At 34.7% G+C, this 18,752-nt stretch overlaps 1 protein-coding gene across 3 annotated transcripts in view; it reads left to right on the forward strand.

Annotated features, from left to right (window-relative positions):
- Positions 1 to 18,752, forward strand: part of LOC107313128 (uncharacterized) — a 542,029-nt gene that overhangs the window by 326,800 nt on the left and 196,477 nt on the right. For all 3 annotated transcript variants that reach the window (XR_014945262.1, XR_014945263.1, XR_014945265.1), the window contains exon 4: positions 490 to 572. The gene's annotated coding sequence lies outside the window, so the exon portion shown is untranslated. The remainder of the gene's footprint in view (positions 1 to 489; positions 573 to 18,752) is intronic.

The following is an 18,752-nucleotide window of genomic DNA, read 5'->3' on the forward strand; positions in this document are numbered from 1 at the left end:
TCCAGTACTTTTTTTTCAGGGATTATTGGTTTACATAAAGAGCTGTTATGCACCCATATTGTCAAAATTTAAGTGTAAGCAACAGTTAGAAAAGTTCAGGTAAGCCACATCTATCTTCCCCTGAGAGCGTATGCAAGGCCTGGATGTTCCTCAGTAGAAAAATGTTAGTGAGTGGAGATTTTAAACTTCTGGTACTAGAACCACTAAATATGCTGACATGGGAAGCTGTCGTTTTCTAAATTAACCAACCCAATCACCAGTGACTGGGAAAAGCAGAACACATTTTGCAGGCTGAAGGAAGAAGAATTTACCTTTCTTGTTTTACCATTTGGAAAAACAAAACAAAAAACAAACAAAAAAAAAAAACAATCAGCCAAACAACAACAAAAACAACAAAAACAAAAAAAAAAAGAAAAAAAAAAAAAAGGTGTATATTCAGGCTTCATTTTTTGAATTTAATAGAACTTATCTTTTTGTTTATTTTGCCAGCACCTCTTGAGGCTATAAATGTGATATATTGGAGTTGATGTGGAATATAATCTACTATTCAGAAGTGTGTTTATCCAGTCCAGGTAATTATTTTTTTAAACATTTCTGACATGATATTTCTGAATTGAAGATAAAAGCAAATGACAAACAGATATGTAGAAATCACCAATCGTAAAAATCCAATCTGTATTTCTAAGTCTCTAGGGTTTCCGCTGTTCAGTCCTAATACAAGAACACTAAAATCTAATAGAAATGAGCAGCTAGTAATAGGAAACAGGAAATGAGAAAAATATGTGGAAATGACTTGCGTTGTTTTGGATCAGGTTGCAATTCAAAATGCTTGATTATAGATTACTTATGCATCTGTCTACATGATGTACATTATCAAGTGGAGGCAGTAACTTTGGTAGTGAATTTTGTTGATGAGAATGCCTAAAAGCTGTTCCATGTTGAAGATTTAACAACATAATTTGTTAAGACGTAAGAGCACACAGATTTTTGGATGAGTACCCTGTCGAGATGCTTATGTACCATTATTCTTACAAAGTTTAGCGATTTATAGCTTAAAAAAAAAAAGTACTGGCTGTGATCTCAAGAGTAAATTACGTCTAGGAATGTAAAGTAATATGACTGATAAATAAAAGTGTTTTGAGAACAGTACAGATAAATTGGTGAAAAGGTTCAGCATTATAAATTAGGAATTACAGAAAAGAATTCTGAATAGATAGTAAAACATCTCAATGTTACCCTTACCCTTAAAGTTTTTTTTTTGTTCCAGACGACATAATGGAAAGTTGTCCATTCAAAACATACAAAAATATCCATACATACATAGGGAACATCTTCATTTTGGGTTGTGCTATAAAGACCTAAATCTTTCTTGTCTGAAGCTATTCATTAAAATGTCTGTTTTCCCTGTCATTTTTATATGGAGGTGTAGAGCATGGGGAGAGAATGGGGTTCAAATCTATTTTAACAATGTCAACTCCAGAAATTTATTTTCTTTAAAAGCCACAATAGGATAAGTTGAAAAACTGCACAACTATTTCCTTCCACTTGTGCCCAGCAGCCACTAAATCCTTTGGTTTGTGTTAGTCATATGTAGGAAGTGCCTCCTTTGACATCTGTTCAAATAGTAGATATATTAGTAAAAATATTAGAAATTTGGAATTGTAAAAAGTGTTTGATTTTAAAAAATAGAACTTTCTTTTTTCCAAAAAGAAGTTATAATCAATCAGAATATCTATCGCTCTGTGTTTTCAGTTTGACTATGTGTGCAGAAGCAGGTGAAAGTAACTAAACTCTAATGTAATAACAGGGAGGAGAAGGTTTAATAGGCAGGGCTCCAGAACACAACAGTTGGCTTCAGGTACTGGGTGTAATTATGCTTTGGCAAAACAGTAGCTGAGATATGTGGCAGCTGCATAACTCTGAATCCAACATTGCCATTTAGGTACAAAGAGTTCCAAAACCCATTGGTTGCTGTGGTATGTGGAAAGAGAGGTGAATGATGCACAGTGTAACATTTGAGGAAATATTTCCAAGTAGACTGTGTATGTTGATGCCTATGTAAATATTTAAAATGTGTTTCAGAAATTAAATATTTCACATGCATTTTCCTTAATACATTTAAAAACTTGTTTTTGTGTTGTGAGATCTGTTTACTTTGAACAATAACTGGTAGTTTTTTACAATTTTTAAAGAAAAATACTATTTTCTGACAGGATTAAAATGCTTATTGTGGGCATAATTTCAATAGCAAGTAAATAAGAAATAATTGCTTTGTTAGCTGCCTATTACTGTATGAAGAATTTGGAAAGCTGTCCAATAGCATGTACGTCAATGGCATGGAAATGTACTTGACTCTATACTATGATCTGTTAAATTTTGCATATGGCAATTATGTGGGGAATTCAATGTTCTACTTAAATGTTTACTTCGTAATTCACATTTTTATTTTTGTTTTCTCATGACTTAAGGAGTTATAAAACAATATTCATTTCCTGTAAAATAAAACCACAGTTCAGTGTTAATTGACATCCCTTCTTATTAGTTCCCCATGTTGTCACTAATGAAGTAACCTTGTAAGAACAAGGACTTATCTAATAGATCTTTACCTCTTCACCCACAGCAGCCTCCTACACAGGTTCCCAAGTCATCACTAATAATTAAAACAACAAATAAATATTTAAGTAGCAAAACAAAAGCAGTACTGGGAGGGATTTTATTGCAGTTTAGGGAATTGTTTGTTTAGATCCTTAAGCATGAATATTTTCTTGCTTTCCAGTCTATAAAATACAGACTGTGATAACAGTCTCACAATTCACCTAGGATCTGAACTTGCATATTAGCTTTTGCCAACAAGGAGTACAAGCCACTATCTACTTCTTGTTAAGTTTGCAGTGAAATCATTTTACAAGCATTTATTACTCTACTAAAGCAGAAGTCTGTTGTGTATGTATGGTCAGGATAGAGAAAAAAGTATGTATTTTAATATTGTTGAAATCTATGTTTGACAATCTTTAAATCTGGTCTTACAGAATGGTTGCCATGTGCCACGGGGACTGCCTAGTGCACTGGATGCAGCCAGTAACCCCCTGCATTAAGGAGAGGAAACACAAGTTTTCCTAGTCCTCCCTGTGGCACCTTCTAAAGCAGCAGTTTCTGTCTCTTTCTGGGAAGAGCAACCATTCCCTACCCTGCCCTCCTCCAGTAGCCCTCTTTCTCTATTTGTTTTGTCTTTTAGGCTTTCTGATATTCATTCTTTCGTGGAGTGTGGGAGTCACATGGGCTGCATTAGCAGTTAGAGAAAGAGGTGTTACTTACCATTAAGAAAAATTCTTGATTGAAAAGAAAAAATAGTTATTCATGTTCAGAATGCTTCACGTTAAGTCTTCGTACTCTGTGATCAGTAATGAGGCACATATTGCTACCATTTCAATAATAATCCTGCTTCTCAAAAGTAACATAGCCAAAATTCTCACTCTTAACTCCCTCTTTTAAATAAGCAAATAAAAACTTGGTGATTATTTTAAAAATAAGCATGAAAAATATTATGAAAAAGGGAAAAATACTGAGAAGAAGAAATGTCCCTTTGGAGTGCTAATGTGGTTTGCGTTCAAAGAGGAAGTCATTTTTGATTAACTAGGAGGTAATATTTTCCCACTAGGGTGGGTCATAATGATGAATAAATAATGTAATCAAATATTAAATTAACTTTATTTTAAAACCTTATTTGCATGTTACTTTGAGGAGGGAAAAAATAAAGAAAATCTTATTGATATAGCATTTTGTTTACTATTATTATTCTTAGTCAATTTTATGATAAATGAAGAGAAAGGCCAACAGCGGCACCTAGTCTTTCAACACAAATGTGTATGCATTGATTATTTTTTTTCTCTAACAAAATTGTGGCTTTTTGTGGCTCAGAATTCCTTCAGGAATAACTTTTCTTATCATTATCAAATATTTGAGAGGTTATTTTCCACTTCTGTACATAAATTCTCTTCAGAATTGTGTGCCCTGTTGGAGTGAAGCAATGAAGCCCTGATACTTGCACAGCTCTGCTGGCTAAATGGGACATGTGGTATCAAGGGAGGCTGGAGACCAAAGATGTGAGCTGCACTTGCCTTGTATATCCCAGCATTCTTGGGGGTTCGGATAAATTACAGCAAACTGTAGACAAGGCCAAGGAAGGGTCAGAGAATCAGATAGATATAAATGGCCCTGCCCTTTGTTGCGCTCCTGCAGACAGCATTTAACCTTGAGTTTGTCCATTCATAGAAAGGGAATTCAGAGCAGTTTGCTAGTATAGTTGGTCACAGTCTTGCCATATCTCCTGTAAAAGCTGTATGCTCTGTAACCATTTTTCATCTGACAGAGAAAAGGTTCCTTGTCCTTTCTACTCTGCTTTTCAGTGTAGAGCATTATAATATCATGGCATTCTTCCAGATTTAACTCCAATGCTTGCCCAATGTTTTAAGATTGTTTAACTTCATAGAGTGTCTCCTGAAGACTGTATTTCTTGGTCCTGTGTAATTCCAAGAAAGATTCATTGATAAAACTTGAGAACATTTAAAATAAAACTTCTCCGAAGTAGTTCACTGTTTCTTATTAACATGAATTGATTTGATGGAAATGATTTTCTAGCTCACTGGCAGATCACTTGTATCATAAATTAAAGGCTGGGGTTGCAGGCCCAACAATAATTGAATTTATTTAATAGCATGTGTTTCTGTTTATGAAGGTGAGCAATGGTTTCCATTACAATGTGTTTGTGTGGCAGTATAGCACACCTGCTTTTCAGAAGACAGTATCATAAAGTACTCACTTGGATAGTCTGGTCTTGCATTGCAGAGGTCATTGTGTCCTGTACTGTATAAATAAAAAAGCAGGTAGTAACTTTTATTTTAAAAAAGCATTTAAAACCAGTAGTCATAAAAACATATTGTTGAAAAGGATCTCTCTTGAATATTTGTGGAAATAATAAACAATTCAAAATGCTAGATGTATCTGAATGTATATATGGATAGATATAGTGAGTACATTCAGTTTTTTATAGTTATTGAAAGTCTTTATGTTCACAGAAGGCCACATCTAAAATGTACTGTAGCTATCAGTGAAATATCTGATATTATATTGAGCAGTATAATATCGGAAGAAGTTGTATTAGCATTTTAAAATAGGCATCTTATATAATAATAATAAGAAGAAATAAAATGCAAAGAAAGTTGAGTAAATCAATGAAATAATACTTATTCTGTTTTATGATAATGTTTGAAACTGTCACAGCAGTGGTAGTGATGTGTGATTCTCACAAGATAGCAGGACTTTGAAATGGTTTTGAAAGTATGATGAAACTTTCAGCACTAATTCTTTCTCTCATTAGGTGAACCTGTGTAGATGAGGAAAAGGTACTGTATTTTGTGCTAGAGAATGTCTATGATGCCCTTATTTCAAACCTGAAGATTTTGACCTTGCTATCAAGATAAACACACACCGTTTTTCACACCAAAGTGTGAAATGACATTGTGAGGTCGACATCTTGTCTTTGCATATTCTGTGAGCTAGTACTTAACTCTGCTGAATGCTACATACTTAATGAACCCCTGCTCAGGTACTAATATATAGATGAGCTACAGGTGTAGAATTGTTATCATGTAAAGATACCAGTTCAGGATGCTGAAAAGAGGATACAAAAGGGAAGCATCTGAAAGTAAAAGTCCAACAGATGAGACTGAGAGCTCATCAGGGAACTCCATCTGTGGGTGAAACATGGCTAGTAGTTAAAGATGATTTTGCTTCTGCAGAGAACAGGTATCAGAATGTGGGAACTAGAGGAAAGTAAGGGAAAAACACTGAGGAAATGCAAAGAATTATCCTAAAGATGTACTGAGAAGTAGAAATTGGGAGAACTCCCATGACTTTCAGATTTTCATATTATGGGAAAGCTTCCTTGAGTTAGTTTCAGATCTAAAGCACACTGTATCCTCAAACAGGTAGTTTGTAGAATGTGTTTCCAATGATAACAGCTGCATCTAATTAATGTCCTTATGACAGGCATACCACCATGGAAACAAGGATTGTTGCAGACTACTTGATTTATAGAAATAATAGCTTTAATAAAACATTTCTTGCTCTTTCAAGTTCTGATTTAATTACAAAGAAAAGTGAGCTATACAGTGTAGATGCTATCTGCAGCGGTTATTGGAGCTGTATATTAACGCAGCTGGTGCCTTTTTTTTTAATCTTGCACTGTCTCTGTTTTGAGTGCTAGGTGGATACACACATACCTGACTTGTTACTTGAAGGGTGATAAAAACTGTATACTGTGGTCTTTGATTATGTTATACAGCAATATAAGGGCGTCCTCTCCATAGGCATGACTGTGAGAGTCTTCAAAGGAATCTGAGATAAAGTACTTAAAGTTCATGGCTGGACATAATTTTCACTCTTTGAAACAATTGTGGCCACAAGGTGATTTTTCCAATGGACTTACTCTCTTATGATGGAATTTGTTGTTGCTTGTTAGTTAAGACCATATTGGAAATAGAGTATAGAGATGCAAAGCTCAGTTTCAGAAATGATTTTAATGAGAGATTAAATAGATAAGACCCTATAAAGAAAGTTACTGATACAACTGAGACAAAGAGATTCAGCATGATATAATGTCCTGTATGTTATCCTAGAAAACCAAAAGATTGAATCAAGTCAATCAGATGATCATTGCCAGACTTCTGTGTCAGTGTGTTTCTACTTAGAAGGTTGAACTTCATTTTAGAAATTATCAAATTTGCCACTTGCTGTGTTCTGAGGTTCATCAGCGACTGCCATTCCCTTCTTTCTACGTCATGCAATATACTGTGAATGTTTCAGTACAGAAATAGTTGCTAAACTGATCCTAAATAATGAGTACACACTCCCACAAATGATTCAGAAATAATAATAATAATCCCTCTCCAGTGCTATCTGTGAAGAAGGCTGGAATAAATCTAGTAATGAATGGTTATAAGAAATGAAAGGAGGAATCAGTGCTATAGGCTTAAGTATGAGGCTATTACAAGTAATAATGATAATAAAAACCCATATTTTTTTTACACCCTCTTTATCTGAGTAACTGTGGCCTCCTACAATCATGTTTGCTATGAAGCCTACATAAATCGTCTTCATATCATATGTATACAGTACAGTCATTTATATGGCACTTAGTGACTAGCCTAATAAATAGTGTGTATATATATATATAGGTATGTCTCATGATTTCTTGTTTTCTCAAGTGTATGCTTCAGATGTATTATTTTCTTTAGTGCAAAGTAGAAAGAATAGGAAAATTAATATTGGTGATGCGTCAAGTGTTATAAATGCAGTTTTAACTTATTGCGGGTGTACTCTAAATACTCAAACTGATACTTATTAAATAATTATAACAAACCTGAGGAATCTATGCTACATAAGTGTCCTTGTATTGTAGCCCAACTGAAAACCTGTCAAGTTCAGTCACATCCCTTCCCTTTTCAGTGAAACTAATGGGAAGAGTGATAATGACTGTAGTCAGAGTGGATGAGCAGAAATGCTTCGGTATATCTTCTGCCTTTGGAAGGCTATTCTGGGCATGGTAAGAAGTCAGAGTAAGTGGCAGATGAAGACAAATCTGCTGAAAGACTCTGTAAGCATAACAGTATTAAGGGCAGGACCACTATCCTGATGAATTAAGTTTTACTGGAGTGGATTCCAAGTACAGCTAAAGGAGCGCTACCCAGCATTTTAAAGACGGTGTGACATCCCAGTGAACAGACCAATGGTACTGTGCTTCAGAACAAGCACTGACCCAATGGGTCATTTCCTGGAGACATGGTTAAGATTGCAACTTTACCAGATTCAGAGCAAGCTTTGATTCAGGGTTGGAATTCCTATAATCCTAACAAGATAAATGTACATGTATTTTTTTCTTGCTAGCTGGTATTTTTGCAGGTATGTAGATCCTCAAGTTTTCACATGTATTCTGAATTGATAATTGGGAAGAAACATTATAATTCTGTCATAGACATACACAATATGATTTACACTTATACATTTGGATTTACTTGATTTTGGTCCTTATAACATTCTTCCAAGTAAAAAAACTGCACAAGAGTATAGAAATGGAAGCAGAAGAGGGAATCTAACTGATAACATTTGATGAGAAATGTGCTTTAGTGGAAGGACTTGGGAAAGGTCTCAGGACTAAATGGACTGTCAGTGTGTCTAATTATACTTGTAATACATAGTTAAACTATGGCTGGGGGTCACTTTCTTGAACTTTAAGTAAGCATAGCAGCTCATTATGTTACTTTTACTGTTCTAAGTAAAGATGCTTTTGTATTGGGGCTGGCTACCTGGTTGCTACTTGTCATTTTTGCGAGTAATATTAAAGCCCAATCTTCTCAGACAAGATATTCTTTTAGAAATCCCATGTTAGGAGGGTATAATAATTAATACAAAAGGTACTTATCTGAAGATACTTGATTTTAGGTGGAATTTTTGGTTTAGCAGGGCAGTACAAAAAATATACTGAAAATACAGATTTAAGTTATATTGAGTACAATATGATTGCAACAATAGATTACAATAAAGAGTGTCATTTCTAGTGCTGGTTCCTCTGCTCCCTATCACCATGTTGCCTTCCCCACTTGCTGGAAAGGAGCAAGTGGATTGGGGACAGCTCAGTCTCAACACTCTCTTTGAAATACTGCTTGTGTGTGTGTGTAATACTACTGTTGTGTATGCCCCGGTGGCGCAGTGGTAGGAATGCCATGTTGCAACACCAGAGGCCCGGGTTCAAATCCCCTGTAGTACAAGTGGTAGAAGTGCCGCTCTGCTACACAGAGGCTCGAATCCCGGGGGTTGGACTCGATGATCTCTAAGGTCCCTTCCAACCCGAACGAGACTATGATACTATGATGATATTATGATAATATTCAGCTTGTATGCTCTCTGTTGGTCTGACTAATGCAGACTAATGCATATTCAAGTATGGCATACTGTTTTATTTTCATCACAGTATGACTGAAGCGGTGTACCTATTCTATCTAGTGGTCTGTACTCTGTTTGGAGAATACTTTTATCCAAATACAGGTAGAGATATTCCTTCCTGAACATTGGAATATGTTCAAGTATCTCTGTACCTGTTCTATCCCATGCTGGAACAAAGGATTCCTATTGCTGAAAAGAGCCCCAGTTCAAAAATGTAAAATTTTAATCAAAGCAAAAAACAAGAAGTTAAATCAATCAGGTCTGAAAAACAGAAAGCTTTGTTTCAGGTTTGAAGTCTTTCTTGTATTTATTTTTTTTTTTTATTCCCAGAGACTAGAAATGATCTATTCCCATGAAACTTTTGGTTTTCTTGAATGAAAATATTTAAAGAAATAGGATTTTATTTCCAGAATACACTTGCAGTGCAACTATTTAATGTACCTTCAAGCTTTAAATAAATTTTTAAGCACTTCCATTTTTCAGCAATCTCATCTCAAATGCCATTGTCATGCAAGTATCTAAGAGAGAAAAAATCTTTTTCTGCTTCAATTTCATAAAAAAAACAAAACGTTTAGTCCTTGCCACACCTTCCTCAGGAGTAACTTTTGTAGTGAAGTAGTGTTGCCAGCAGGAGCAGGGAAGTGGTCATCCCTCTGAACTCAGTTCTCATGAGGCTGCACCTCAAGTACTGTGATCTCTTTGGGGCCCCTCAGTACAAGACAGATATTGAGGCCATGGAGCATGTCCAGAGAAAGGCAGCTAAGCTGGTGAGGGTTCTGGAGCACAAGTCTTATTATGAGCAGCTGAGGGAACTGGGATTGTTCATTCTGGAAGGAAGGAGGCTCAGGAGTGACTTCATCATTCTGTATAATAACCTGAAGGGAGTGGTGAGGAGTAGGTCGACCTCCCAGGTAACAAGCAGTAAGACTAGAGGAAATGGCTTGAAGTTGCACCATGGGAGATTCAGGTTGGACATTAGGAAAAATTTCTTCTCCAGGAGGATTGCCAGGCACTGGAAAGGACTGCCCAGGGAAGTGGTTGTATTGCTGTCCCTGGAGGTGTTCAAGAAACATTTAAATGTTGTACTGAGGGACATGGTTTAGTGGAAAATATTGATGATAGGTGGATGGTTGGACTGGATGATCTTGGAGGGCATTTCCAGCCTTAGTGATTAAGTGATTCTATGAGTATGGAAACTCCTTGTTATCCACTGCAAAAAACAGCTATACATATCAATTATAACTCGTTCAGTGTTATCTATCTCAAATGTTTTTTCATAGGTATCATAATGTGTCATATTAATCAGGTCAAAGATCTTAAGCTCATGAATGTCACATTTTGTACTTGATTTATCAGATAATAGTTCAGTTCTGCTGTGAGTGACCAAAGCTCATTTAGGATCTCTCTCACAGTGCTGACCCATACATATGCAGTGACCAACAGCGTATCCTAGAGGTGTTAAGACCTAAACAGAAAGTTAGCTATTTGATATGCCACACATAGGTATCTGCAAATGCAACTGGCTTTAATTAATCATATAAGCAACTTAGTTATAAGGAAAAATGTTCCCTTTCCCTTTCTAAATTCATAGGTAGTGAGATTTTAGAATACAGATGTGATATATCATCAATATATAAATCATATCATAAATTAACCATATGTTACCAGGACCTAGCAATTTACTGATGAAGGTCTTTGAGCACAGGGTTTGTATTTAGAATAGCACAATGTATGACCTCATTCTGATCACATTTCATTAAATTTTAACATAACATTTAGGAAGTAGCAACATGTCAGAAATAAAAGTGCAAAAACCATTTATTCCCTTTAATAGATGGAATAATAGAAAATAGTCTCATGGTCAGTGAACCTCAGATGTGAAAGTAGATGAAAGATGGTAACAATAGGGCCAATGAATATTAAATGAAACAAATTATTGGAAAGAAAAAAAAATGAAATTAGGAAATTATGTTTTAAAGGGTCTAATAAGTTTAGTTTAATCATGAGCTCCTAAGTAGTATTCCAGTCTTTTCAGCTTGCTTACCTCCTAATGCAACTCAGCCTTATCCATTTTAATCTGTCCTTTAATTCATGTTCAATGAGTATAGCCATCATCATAAGATTAACATGGGTGTAAATATTTAAATATTTGAATATTTAAATTTAAGATAGTATAGAGATTTTCACTAATGATAAATGTAATAATCTGAATACTTACTGCATCAGTGGTTTGGGAAATGGATAACCTCAACTTCTTTTGTAATAAAGATCTCTTCATTCTGTCTTTAGACAAAGTACTGTGAAGTTGGTACACCTGGATATTACATCAGTGTTTCTTATAAAGTTTACAAAGGGCAGATGGACTGTGATTTAACTGGTAAATGATGACATGAGATTGTAAATTAAGAAAAATAAAGTCAATGAAGAACTAAATCCTAGTCTGAAGAATACACTATATTATCCTGACATAATAAATAAATAATCTAAGTCTGAGGTTGGCACTTATGAAAAATTTGCATTGTGCTCTTAGTGCTCTCATTATGTAAAAATTGGTAATTAAATGGAAGCAGTTTTCCAGTTAATTTACAAGTTCATTATATATTGAATATTATTTAGTGTCCTTTTTGTCTCATAAACATAACCCAAGGGATCTAAAAGTGTTAAAAGATGTGTAAATTATAAAATAAGATGTATATTTAACTGACTCATTGAACCTTTATTGTGGCTAATGATTCTTCCAGCAATAATTGCATAAGGAAAAACATTTCTTTTTAAGTAAATAGTGTTCACTACCTTTTAGAGCTGCTGTCGCTGGGAAAAAGAAACAGTAACGTACTGAAATGTCTACATTCTTTGATGAGCTCTCTGAGGGAATCTTGTAGCTTCAAATTAAACTGATAAATAGAAAGAAATATACCCTTCAAAATATGTTAACTGACTTGACTACAAAGAAAAATAAAGACATTCCATACAGTTATGAGAAACTGATGGCAGGCTATGTTTCAAAAAGAAAAAAGATGAGTTATTATCAAAACCGAAGTGAAATTTTCCTCGCGCAATGCACCAATATGTCGGACTGTTAATGAAAGATACCCAGCTTAGCAAAGAGAGCTGCCCTATTAATAAACTCTTACCCAACAGTCATTTAGATGTAGCATAATTGAAGATTGAAATCTGAATGTACTCAAACATGAGGTGTGGTATCTCTTGATAATCTTTCCAGGTTGCCCTTTGGGATTGATAAAGATCTGGTTGAAGCTGATGGGAGAATTGTCACTGAATGAAATGACAGATGCCTGTATATTTTGCAAATGAACTTCTATATTCTGATGAGATAGTATCTCAATAATTGAGGGATCATCTTTGTCTTTCAAAAGCTTTAAAGGTTTATTCTATATACCCAACTGTATATCTTTGTATGAATCATTTCTATCTGCTGCTTTTAATTAACATGATGATTAAGTTTTAATATTTTTTTTTATATCCTAATTACTCCATTTACTAGCACAATTCAATCACTTCCAGGCCTGGCATTTTGCAGTCTTATATGTAATGTTAATGAAAGGTTGGAGAAAGGAATGATTTAGTCAGCATTGTATGCAAAAATTATTATGACTTTCCATGTACACTAAATTCTTATAGAGATGAATTTCAAGCAAGGTTGCAAAGAGAGTTTTAGTTAGAAAAATACCACAACTGTCATTTGTGCATTTTGGCTCCATATTTTTTTTTTCCATAAGCAAAGGGAATAAAGAAAAATTATTAACTTTCAGCTAATTAAATAATACAGAAAATACATACCAACTTCAAGAAGTACTTTTTTTTTTTTTTTTTTTTTAACAACTTAGACCTTTTTCTACAAGTATATACTAGTGCCATGATACCTGCAGGATACCCTGGTGAATTATGCACTGAAAATCTGAATGCGTGTTGCTGAGGACTTGTAGGGTTTCTTCAGGAGCCATGCAGATAGGTTCATTTCCTCAGTTTTAGAGAATGATGTGCAAGGTGTTCTAATTCCTACGTCTCTCTTCATATATAACTAGGTCTTTTTTTTTTTTTTTTTTTTTTTCCTTTCTTCATTTGTTTGAGTACATAATGCATACAATGGATATAAAAAACTCTCAGCTTAGTAATCAACTAGACTTTCTATTGCTAAGGTAATTGCTTCCTGAGTGATGTTCATAAACCTTCTGACTAGTGCTATATGCCTCCAATCACATTTCATTTCTTAGGAAGAATTACATGATATGAACTGTTCTCAGAAGTCCAGCAAATCTAAGATGAGTGAAAGTAAGAAGGCGTGTTTTAGATCTTAAGTGTGATATCCAGACCTCATTTGAAGTCAATGACAGCATTTCAGTTTAAGACAGTATTTCAAAAAAAGCTCTTTGAGAAGAAATTATCCTACTAACACTTCCCTCACATGTAAATTAGCAGAGTTTCAGCTCTTAGATCTCTCCTGAGTTCTCTGCAAGGAAGTATGAAGTTTGTCAGGCAAACAGATATCAAAATTTATAGGATACTTTAAAAATTTAATCCAGTGCCCCAGACTGCTTTTCAACACTTTGAGTTCTTACAGAAGAACCTGGTGTTCAGTTTAAAATTCTTACTCTTTGAATACAGACTTGGTAAGCAGGGAGTTGGTGCATGAAGTAGGCTCATTTTCAGTGATGTCCATCACAGTGATGTGTTAATTTTGTTTAAATATAGAAAAAAGTAGCACAGTATCTGAATCAGGACATACTGTTCCCATACTCTTAAGAGCTGGTAGAAAAGCAAATCTCTTTGTGGTGAGTTGCTTTAATAGTGCAGTCTTAGCTTGGATATGAAAAAAACCCTAACCTTCTCATAAGGAGATATTGCAGTAACCTATAAGAAATGAATGGAGTTTGGTTTCTTGTATTCCATTAATTTAGCATACGGATATTTAATGTATCAGACAAAACTAACTTAAAATGATGGTACCTACAAAGTATAAATTTTACTCATTATAATTGACAAGTGAGAAGTAAACTTCTGAAAAATTAAACCTATTCCATTCAAATTCATTATAAGGATTTATTAAATGGATAGGAGTCTTGTCACTTCAGCAGGATTCTTTCCAAATTCGCTTTCTGTAAGTCTATTATTTGAAGCATTCAAAATTCCAGAACTCAAAAAAAAAAAAAAAAAAAAAAAAAAAGATGTGGGGAAAAATCTTGTCTGATAAGTCCAGCAAAATCCATACACCAGCTGAGATACTATCTGGTATGGGTGCATTGTAGTGAATAAAGGAGAAGACAAAAAGCAGAAACAAAAAGATTCAGTGATTTGTATTAGTATGTAATCTAATTGCCAGGTCAGCTTTGATTTTGCCAGTTGTTCATGCCGAGTTCAGATACACAGCTTTGTTAAGAAAATAGAAGACAGAGGCTCAGTTAACCAAGTTTCTGGGTGTCTATTATTTACTCACAGGGGAACTTGAAAACAGATTTTCAGTATGTATACATAGTGTTCTAAGAAGGGTGTGCTTAAATTGAGTTGTATTTCTCTCTCTGTTTTTTTTTTTTACTATTATTGTTATTTATTTTTTTACACTTAAAACTGTCTACAAACACAGTTTATAGGAAGACTTCTTGATTCTTAGTATGTATTGAAAATCCATTGCAAAATTGAACGCAGTAAATTTTGAGAGTACCAAAGTTAGAAGAGCATAATCCTTGTCTAGAAGATTTGGGATTTTACAAAATACAAAGGAAGTAAAATGTTGAAGATGTAAGGATTCACTTCTCTGTGAGACCAAGTATGAAACGCCTTCAAGCCTTGGAGTTTCATTATAGTAATGATGTTTTACTTTCCGTGAAAGAGTGTAAATCACCCTGATGATTGTTTTGGTTAGTAATTTATATCTTTGTAAGACAATTTCAAAGTGAATGTAAAGTTTGATTGTAGCAAACTGCTATATTTTCCTAGACCAGTAGCTGTGCTGTGTTCTCAGTTTGGCTGTTACAAGCACAACATAATGAAGAGGACAAACTTATGATAGTCTCTTATATCACTGTGCAGGATAAGCCTAGGAAAATAAGTCTGAGGTATTTACCTGATGTGCCATAGCATGGTACAAGCATAATTCCAGCAGTTTGAAGATAATTAGGCAATAGACTTAAAACATAAATAAATGATAAAACAAAATAACTACCGTATCAATCAAGAACTTAATGTGAGCCATGAAACTTAGGAATCTTTGGAAATGCTGAGGACTGAGGTAAAGTGTTCTGAGATTTGCCTGTAAATACTGAAGTACTGTCACAAGGTCCTTGTCATGAGCAGACTGATATATCAGTAGGTGATTTCTGAAAAAATTAAAAAATATCAGTGTTAAACCTGCAACTGTGCTGCCTTTAGCTGAAGCTTTAGCTGAAATTCCTTTGTGTAAGAGTATTACTTTGATCAGGAAAGATTGACTTTTTGTTTATTTGCTAGTTTTCCAATCATTGTTAAAAAAAGTTCCTTCTTGAAGGAGTAAGGACTGGCAATGTGTCAAAATCTCTGTACATTGTTATGCAGCTGGCATATGTACTAGGAAAAAGAATACAAATCAAAACTGTGATGTGCTACTGCTTTCAGATATGCTTTTCAGAGATAAGAGAATCCTGTTGCAAATGGTGTTATTTCAATATTATTATAAATCATGACCAATATCCACTCTATGCTAAGAATTCAATAATATCATATGCCACTTCAGTGGTACTGCCTTCAAAATTGTTGTGATGCTGAGTTATTGCCTGTCAGCCCTTCAGAGTAAGGATATTTTTTAATATCTCAGGTCATGTAAAGCTAAGCAGGTTAACCTAACACCATGTTGCAACATTCCCACAGAGTTAATGTAAAGCTTTAGGCCTTTTAAATTTCAGCAGCATTGACTTACAAAGAAACAGTAAGAGAGGGAAATAAAGGCAGACCTTTAAACGTCTTGGTGGTTCTAGTATTTGTCAGTATGTTCTGTATTTTAATGATGTACACACTTCCTAAAATATACCTTGAAATAGGTTAAGGAACTTTGCATAGATAAATAGTAGAAATTTCAGTGTTAGAGTTAAGCTCCCTATGGTATTTTAAGGCTTGTAGAAATACCCATGTGTTAAGTTGTCACATTTTCAAATTACAAACTTGTAACTGTCACTCTCTAACAGTGCGTGCATAACTATATCCACAGCTTTGTGGGAAGAGATGTTATTCAAAGTAATACATTTTAGGCATTTTCTTATCATTAGAAGAGGCATTCTTTATTCACAAATATTTAAATTTTGCAGTGTGATGAAGTTGAGAGGGTGGCTAGATGTGAATAACAGCTGGGTTAGAACAAGTACCTCAGGAATTTTGTCCAAGATTATTCCCAACAACTGCCCCTCTCTGATCTCCAGCCATGAAGATCCAATCTGGTAAGAAAAAAAGTACTTTGGGAAATATGTAAGGTGTCACACTAAACTCTAAGTCACATGAATTGTGAATTTGTCTCACCAGGAAGGCAAAGAAATACACATGATTCCTTGAGCCACTGAAATTATTAAAGACCGTTTGAACAAGATACCTGTCTTCAGACAGTGGCTGCAGAAGGCGTAAATAAGTCAAGTCTGTGTATCCAACACTGATTCAGATTATCTAATCTATTCAGAATATCTAATCTCTTGCCTAAACAAACAAGTGGTTCCTTAGGAGTCTGAGTCTGTAATGGCTGGAGGTGAGTCAGGACTAATATTCCACATTAGAGATGGGACGATCCCCACAGAGGGGTCAGCTGGAGAGCTGTAAAGTTTTCTGTCAGTTTTAAGAGGAATATGACAAAAAAAAAAAAACAACCCACAACATTTCTGTCCTGACTGCACTTCCAGATGCTGGGAATAGCCTGCTCTATGTTTATTTTTTTCCATAAAGAGGGATATTCTGAGCCTGAGATTTTAGAATTACTGGAAAGCATATGTTGGTTTAGTGTTTCCCTCTGCAAATATTCTACTCCATTAAAGTGATCCAAAAATATTCTTGAAAATAGAAGTGTGACAGCTAGAAATGTATGAGGATGCAATACTTAATTTCATGTTGTTGTTAAATTATGTATATAAGACATTTTTATGAGTATATTCACACTAAATTCCACAGAAAATATCAAAACTTTCAGAATCTGTGCTAATTGTAATAGCTCCAATGGGAGCTATTGGTAATAGGTGAATGGTTGGACTGGGTGATCTTTTAGGTCTTTTCCAACCTTGGTGATTGTAATTGTGTAATTCTGCGATTCTGTAATTCATATGAGTTTAATTTACTGGAGGTTTTTGTTTGTTTGTTTGTTTGTTTTTTAAGGATAAATTCTCTATCTGTCACCCTTTCTAAGACCAAGTATCAGTGCAGTAGAAGGCAGAGAACTGGAAAAAGAGTATTGCATTCTGATACAAAGTTTTAATCATTCCAACACTTTTTCAAATTTAATGATTATATAATGATACCTCGCAACTTCTCCATCTACATATCCATGGTATGTGCAGTTACACTCTACAACGTTTTATGTTATTGCTACTGGGGTAAAGAAATGTCAGTGAAAAATAACCTTAGCATATAGACCTCACTTGTGGAAAGAATGTGATTTTTATGAGCCATCGTTATATCCTGTTTGTTTCCTTCTCAACTTTTAGTGAGTCTTTGCTACCACTGCTTGCTTTTCATCTTCTTGGTGCAATTTGTAACTACACTGAGTTATGATAGCAGTAATCTAAATAAGATGTTATCTAGCAGTGTTAGGCCCTGAACCCTTTCTCTCTTTGGAATTTTTGGTAATGTGAATGGAGTTGGATCCTGATTATCTTTGTTTTGGACAACCATCCAATTAAAAACAGCCTCCCATTATAAGATCAAACACTAAAAAGCAACTAGAATTTTTATTAATATATTTGCTTTGGATCTTCCTCTAGATTTTTCTAATAGACCTTCTGAGAATATTCTGAAGAATTTACTAGAAACTGGTAAATTTAGTACACTTTTTAATGTATTTCCTGAATACTTGCATATTGCATTCTGTATTTATGTAAAATGATCATTTTTAGGAGTTGATATTCAGAATATCTCAGTCAGTGCTTACTTCTCCTGTTTTGTCTCCTTCCTCTCTCTGTTTTTCCTTCCACTTCCAGTACCTCATTTTTATCACTTCATTAGTGACAGGTTCTTCCATAGCACTTTAATACTATACTGCATTAAGTTCAATTGGGTGTCCAAATGCTATTTTAAATTGCATTTAATATTATCTGGATGTCCTAATGAAGATTAATTCTCATCTTTTTATTTCTTGACTATATATATGTTTATACCAGAAATGAATAGCTTCTGCAGACCACTTTTCTGAAAGGAGTAAAGAAAAGGTTGCCTGAAACTCTGCAATGTCCTTCTCAACAGTTTTGTCTAGATACCATGTTAACATAGATACAAAGCTGAGATTATTTCACCAAACTCCTCAACAGTAGCAATTAGACAGAACATTACAGTGGAAAAAGCATTACAACAGCAGTGTGATGATGGAAAGAATAGAGCAATGAAAAGGTGCTATAAAGGAAAGGAAGAAGCTTGCTCACTCATAAGATCCTAGGATCTTAGGGGAAAGCTTCTCACCTTCTGGTCACACAGAAGAATTGCCTTCACCAGTGCTCCTAGAACTGACCAGGTCCTTTCACCAGGTGCTTAATCGGTGTTTCAGGCTGCAACTCAACAGTTCCCTTACAATTACT

This window comes from Coturnix japonica, chromosome 4, assembly GCF_054131305.1.
Source record: "Coturnix japonica strain WE chromosome 4, WE-NBRP24, whole genome shotgun sequence".
Taxonomy (NCBI): domain Eukaryota; kingdom Metazoa; phylum Chordata; class Aves; order Galliformes; family Phasianidae; genus Coturnix; species Coturnix japonica.